Consider the following 7,273-nt stretch of genomic DNA (forward strand, 5'->3'; position numbering starts at 1 on the left):
ACATTAATCTTAGTTTTGTTAACTTTTAGTCTCTTCAAAATTTTTAGCCTTTCCGGTTTTCATGTTTTTGAATGGCTAATGTTATTAAGTACGTGTGCCATATTTTTGCATGGCTAATATTTTTGATTTTCAATGTGCAGATTTTATTTTTTGACTTTCTGAAAAAAGCAAAACCAAGATACGAGAGGCATGATGATATGCACTGATGCTAGAGCTACGGATAAGCCAAATTTTTTTAACAAACATGGTATAATTATAATTTTATATATGTTCTTATTTTAACCTATTTATTTTTTCTAACAAACATGGTATAAATGTTATTATTATTTTTTTTTCGATTAGATGTTCATGATCCAGGTTAGTTTACATTTTTTGTAAAGAAAGTTTTTAAAAATTTTAGTTGAATTATAATTTCTTATACTTTCTGGGTGTCAAACATTTTGATAATATATAGAAATATTACAAATGAGCATGGAAATAGAGAGTGCCGAAGAAAAAGCCAGACATACTTGTGACAACACAAAATCAAATTCTAGAAAGCGTAAGCACGACCAAATGACAAGTCAAGTTAGAAAGAAAAGATCTACTAAAGGTAACTTATTTAGTCTTTGATGACTTTCTAATCTGTATATACAACTTTTTAAAAACATAATGTATAACAGTCACTTTTAGAGTGATCTGGAATCTGCCAAAAAAAAGAAAATGCAAGAAATTTATAAAATTAGTGTTTAACCTAAAGAAGAGAACATCAAAAGGTGAGATATTATTATCACCTGTTTCACCATATCAACTTCGTTTTCGCTGTCGTTTATTGAAAAACATGATGGTACCGATTCATAGACATAAGTGGGAAATCAAATAGAGGGGGATGCAGCCTGGAAGGAGAGCAGCCGACACGGTGGAATGGGATGGATTGGGAGAGACCAACATAAAATCCTCTGTTCTATATTTTATTAATTTTCTGAACTTTTGTAGTTTAATTGAATTGCTTTGATTGAATAGCTGATGAGTGTACAAGTTTTTGTCTATATGCATTCTTAGTCTGTTACGTCTTGATTTTTTTTCTTTTCCAAAGAGGAATATGTGATTTGAAGCAAATATTACAAATCCATGTATCAAATGTGTTAGTAGGAAATAAGGCAATCAAGATTAACCCATTAAAAGGGAGGAAAGAAGGGGGTCTTTTGAGGGAAAACGTGAGACCAACATGCATGTAACTGTGGAAAGCATTATAGCCAAATATATATCTCTAAAAGTTGTAGCTGAAGAATGTGAGTTACTCTATACTAACCAATTAGGTTTGATTGGTCGGTCATATAAAACTCGGTTTTGTACATATCTAAAAGTGAGAGAAAAAAACATCCACAAGCATAAGTGAAATTTCATATATGGTTAAAAGTAATGTTCATAGTAAATCATTTGTATACAAACTCCACTTGCTTACAGCATCGGAATATTGATTGTGATTTGTGAATCAGTAATCTATGGAAAGAGAAATCACGTATCAAAGTGAAGGGGAAACGAAACTCAATCCAGCCATCTACTCCGATCCCAATCTTCGACCTTCCTTCGACAAGTGGCATTTAGTACTTTCTCGATATAGTAAATAAACCAAGAGAGAAGCAGCCTCGTATGTATTTCGATTGATAATGATCAACAACAAAGACAATTTCTAATAGCGAATTAAGAAAGGATACCAATATATAGCACCATATGGTCGAAGACAAACATAAGTGAAATTTTATATATGGTTAAAAGTAATGTTCATAGTAAATCAAGCTCTAAAAAAGGCTAACTTTTGTATGTGACAACATAAAATATAATAACATTGAAATGAATCTTTGGCTTTTTAATCAGCAGAAAGCAATAGCAAGAAGTGAAAACGATCAAATTGATTGAGAAAAGAAAGAATTTAGGATGAATTACAAATGTTAAATTTCAATTTAGGATTTCACCTCCCCGTGCGGCAATGCACGGGTCGCTTTCATAGTCTAAATAAAAGACTAACCAAAATATATGTATTTCCATCTTTATCATTTCATAAATTTTATCCTTTGTCAGTATGATTTTTACAAATAAAAGTATACAACAATTATTTGAGTTATTTTATATGTATATTTTCTATTAAATATGTGTAACTGACCAAACTATATTAATTATGATCTTTAGATTTAATTGGACGTCTGGTGCTTGTTGAAAGCTCCAGATACCTTTTGGCTAACAACGTGCACACTGAACTTTTTTTCAAAATCGAAAACGAAGAGTAAGTTTTCCTATTATAAAACTTTCTTACATATTTATCGTCTTAAATTTACCAAATTTCAAAACTTTGAAGATATACACGATTATTTCGTCATTCATTAATGTATAATTTATTAATCTATTATAGAATAAATTAGAACTTTATCAGAAACCTTTATAAATAAATATTTTCATAAATCCAAGCTTTATTAAAAATAAAGATTCTATTATACAAAATTCATAAATTAAATAATTTTATTGTTAATAAATTAAATAAGCTTTAATACAACTCTTTTCGTTAATGAAGGAATCATAACATCATTCTCATGACCATCCTCATTGTAGTATTCTTTAGGTTTAACATGTTCAATTTTTTTTAAAGAAAAGTAATAATTAAAACATGGAATTATTATCAATTCTCATATAACATGATTATTTAAATAATCTAAATGAAATTTAAGCTAAAGATAAAAATTAAACAATTTTGTTTCTATATTCCCAAAAATATACATGGCTATTAACGATCATAGTTATCCTGCAAATATGGCAATCCAAGTGTANATTGTGAAAAAGAAATTATAAGGACTAGAAATAATTTAACACGTTAATCATTCCGATTATATAAAATAATACCTGATATTAATTAGAAACAAATTTATTGATCTATTCATCTGGTCCTTGAAACCTATGTAAAATAGTTATCATCTATTACATTAACAGGAAAATAAAAGAATAATAAGATCCATATGCAATATATTTCTTTAAAAAGATGGAAGATAAAAATAAGAATATATTATAAATATTCGTTTGAAGATTTTTTTTTTTCTGAATGTTATTATAATTTTGAGAAAATAATAAAAGAATTAAATTTATAACCTCATCAAAAAAGCATAATTATTATACATATTTTGAAAGGTGAACCAACAACAATTAAAGTTTTATGATTTATGGATCTTGCTTTCCAAGAAACCACTATACGGACAGGAAAATAAAAAGAATCAGTCTATTAATCATAAAAACAGAAAATCATAATACAAATAATTTTTTTTGATAACCTGATTAAATAATTAAACGTAAAACCTCAACAAAAAAAGCACAATTATTATACCTTTTTGTAAGGTGAACCAACAACCAAAGCTTTATGATTTATTGATCTTGCTTTCCAAAGAAACCCTTATACGAACAGAAAAATAAAAAGAATCAGTCGGTTAATCATAAAAATAGAAAATCGGAATACGAATAAATTTTTTTGAGAACATGATTAAAGAATTAAACGTAAAACCTCAACCAAAAAAGCACAATATTATACATTTTTTGTAAGGTGAACGAACAACAACCAAAGCATTATGATTTTTGGATTTTATTTTCCAAGAAACCACTATATGAACAGGAAAATAAATAGGATCAGTCAATAATCATAAAAAACAGCAAGATCAGAATTCAAATATAAATTTGAGAACACGATGAAAGAATTATTGAAATTGATAAAACTATAAATTTAAGAGAAGAGAGTTTTTTCTTTTTTTTTTCTTTGTTGAGTTATGGTGAAAGCAAACGATAGCATTGTATTNGTCGGTTGCAGCCTCCTGACCATCAGCATCAACATCGGGTTCGTCGGTTGCAGCCTCCTGACCATCAGCATCAGTGTCGCTTGCACTAGGATCATNAGGTTTTCAGAGGTGTATTGTCGTCGGTTTTTTTTCCCTGTAGAAGCTCTTTAATTTTTAGATTAATGTTGATCTATCTTTTTTTTTTCACAAATGTAATATATATTGATTAAACTTGGTCATTACAAAGAGAGTTGCTCAGATGGTGGCTTTAAAACAGAATCAGTGTAATATTGGGAATCTATACAACCATATTTAGCTAAGGCATGTGACACCCTATTACATTCTCTCTTTGTGAAAGTAAAGTTAATTTGCTGTAACGTCGATCTATCGATAAACAATCTAAGCCCAGTAATTATCTCAAATCTGTAGAATTTGTAGTATAAAACTGAACTATAGTTGTAAAAAGGGTATTTTCCGGGAAATTTAGAGATTAAATTAGCAAATTTTAGTTTTGCAAATAACTTTTTATGCAATTAGATGTTTTCTGTCGATTTTTATTTATTTATTTATAATGCGAAAATAGGTAGATTTACGTCCGGGACAAACTATTTCAATGTCATGGGCAATTTCATTAATGGCAAAACGGTAATCTTTTGCTAAGATGAATGTGAGACGTTTTCACTTCCTGTTTAATATAATAGATTGTAATCTATACAAATGGTTCCATAGCAAATATAAATAAAATCATGAAGCTGTGGGCACAAGATGAAGTGATGATGTTTATGTTGTTGTCCTTCTCACATCAAGTCTTTACCAAGAGCAGATAACACATCATTTTTTCCTCTTCTCTTCTTTTGTCACTCTAATCGACGGCTTTACCACTCACTAACTGTTGCCTCTTCCTAGCCTTCTCTGCAGTACCCAAACACGCATCCGCCTCGATCGAGCATATCACTGCTACAAAGGCCCGTTATATTGTGTCCGTTGAGTTATAGTTGTAAGTGAAAGCAAGTGGATTCTTGCTCACAAGATCATTAACAAGATAGATAAATAAGATCAAAAATGAGATACTTCATTAGTGTGAAAACAAGATACAACCAGTAATGAACAAAACTTGTTCTAATATTAAGAATCACTTAAACCACCTTACAAGATGTGTTTAATCAGTTTTACACACAGTCTACAAGACTTGTCACTGACCAATTCTTAATCCCTCACAAATCACAAGAACTCTCAAAGCTGTTTATACTTTCAAGTCTCGACTAATCTCTTCAAAAACGGCCAAACCATATGTTTGCCTTGACACCACAATATATAGGAATCACCTATGACCTACTTTCCTAAATAAGGATAAGTCTAAATCTTCCAGTTGATACGATAATATCTTGTATTCCAATTAACGAATCTTCAAAAGTATTGCCACGTCATGTCATATCCGTTACTCCTCCAAGTGTGTAATCATCTCCTAGATTCCTACAGACCATCCTTGTAGCATCAGAAAGTCTTCATGCTCTCATTCTCCCCTTTTTTATCTGAATGTGACATCTCAAGCAAAACGATGATCATCCTAATAGCTGTTAGTACAAAGTTAGCACTAAGCCAATCAGTGTTAAGGGTCAGCACTTAAATAAACACAACTGATCATTCGAAAACAGAGTTCAGAGTCATAACCGAAGTACATAACCATAAACAATGTCAATAGACAACTTTAGAAGACATCTAGAGTCACAGCAGCAAACAGCATAAGTATTGCAAAGATAATATTAAAAAACTTTCGAACTGATGCTTAGTCAATCCTCCCCCTCACTAGCATCATCATCAGAATCACCACCATCGGACTCAGTTGCATCCTCCCCATCAGAGTCGGTTGCAGCCTCCTGACCATCAGCATCAACATCGGGTTCGTCGGTTGCAGCCTCCTGACCATCAGCATCAGTGTCGCTTGCACTAGGATCATCATACTCTCCCCCTGCTTGAGTGCACCATTCATATAAAAACAGCAGTGAAGACTAAGAACGCTCGCGCCAAGAGAGAAAGAAGGAACTTACCTGTAAGTCGAGTCTGCAGTTTCAGAAGAAGCTCAACAACATCTGACAAATCATCAATCAGAGCCATGCGAGGTGTAATAACAAGTGGAGTATTAAGCTGCCTGCAGTTCTTAGCATCGAGAGCAAACTGCTCCGGATCACCAGAGAATGTATCACCAGAGTACAATGGAACCACACGTTGGAAACAGAGAAGCTGGTAAATCAAGTTTGGATAAGGCAGGCGAGCAGTGTCGTTACCCTTAAGCGCAGCAATGGAGCGGATATGATCAAAAACAAACTGACCAAAATTGAAAGGACGCCTGTTGGCAACCATATACAAAAGCTGACAATGCTCCGGGCTCAGGGTGTTCTGATTGGCAGTAGGAAACTAGTTAAAGCAACTGATCTTATGCAGCATGATCATGGATAGACCAAACCCAGCAGTGGACAAATACTTCCAGCGCGGAACAGTCCCTCTAGACAAAAACTCAGCAAGGGCATTCTTAGAAACATCGACAGAGATCAAAGGCTTGTTGGGATCCACACCAGAAACATCAATGAAAAACAAGCGATTGATAAGAGATGGAGAGAACTCAAATAACTGACCCCGGATATAGACTTGCATAAGACCGGTGGATCGAATCGTCAAGTCAGCCAAATTAGCATAGAACTCATAGACCACTTGATTGTTAAACGATTCCACATTGCACACCGTGGAAAGCAAACCAGCAGACTCAATCAACTGCTGAGCTCCAAGCATCGAAGAAACACCAAGAGGAAGTACCTTTTGAGCAGTAAACACACGTCCTTCAAACTTACGAAAACGACGAGAAGCCAACTCCGAAGCAAACCTGAGATTAAGAGGTCGGGGCTGCGGTTGTGCCAGAAGTGGAAAACGACGATCATGGTCTTTAACAAGACAATGATTGGAAAGACACCGAGCATGAAACGAGAGAGAGGCATCATCCGCTGCAGCTGCCGAAGGAACACCATTAGATCCAGCGTTAGCTTCATCAGCAGATCCCGTAGCTTCACTATCACCAAGATCCATAGGATCCGACAGAGGAGGAAGACGAGAGGACGAATCCAGCGGAGGAGAAGCATCTCGGAGTTGGGGAGTGTTGGTACGGCGTCGAGACGAAGTGCGACGAGGAGCAGCAGCACGAAAGGGCAGAATGCGGCGATTTAACGATGAAGAAGCCATGATAGAACCAAATTGAACAGCAGAGCACAAGATCGGTTGCGGCGGAAACGATGACACATATAGGGTTTGTAGAAGACACACGGTCTCGGCGGGAGTATAAAAACAAGGAGAGAAAAAACCTAAAAATCTCAACACAAAGCCCATTAGCAATACAATGGCCCAATGGCCGAAAAACACACATAACCATTTGAAATTATTAGGCCCAGTGAAAACAAAAATAGAGTTTGGATTCGGCATCCACATTAACACAC

The 7,273-nt window shown here is 34.0% G+C and overlaps 1 pseudogene; it reads left to right on the plus strand.

Annotated features, from left to right (window-relative positions):
* The window catches only part of LOC104786719, a 37,376-nt pseudogene that overhangs the window by 896 nt on the left and 29,207 nt on the right, over positions 1-7,273 (plus strand).

Source organism: Camelina sativa, chromosome 5, assembly GCF_000633955.1.
Source record: "Camelina sativa cultivar DH55 chromosome 5, Cs, whole genome shotgun sequence".
NCBI lineage: Eukaryota > Viridiplantae > Streptophyta > Magnoliopsida > Brassicales > Brassicaceae > Camelina > Camelina sativa.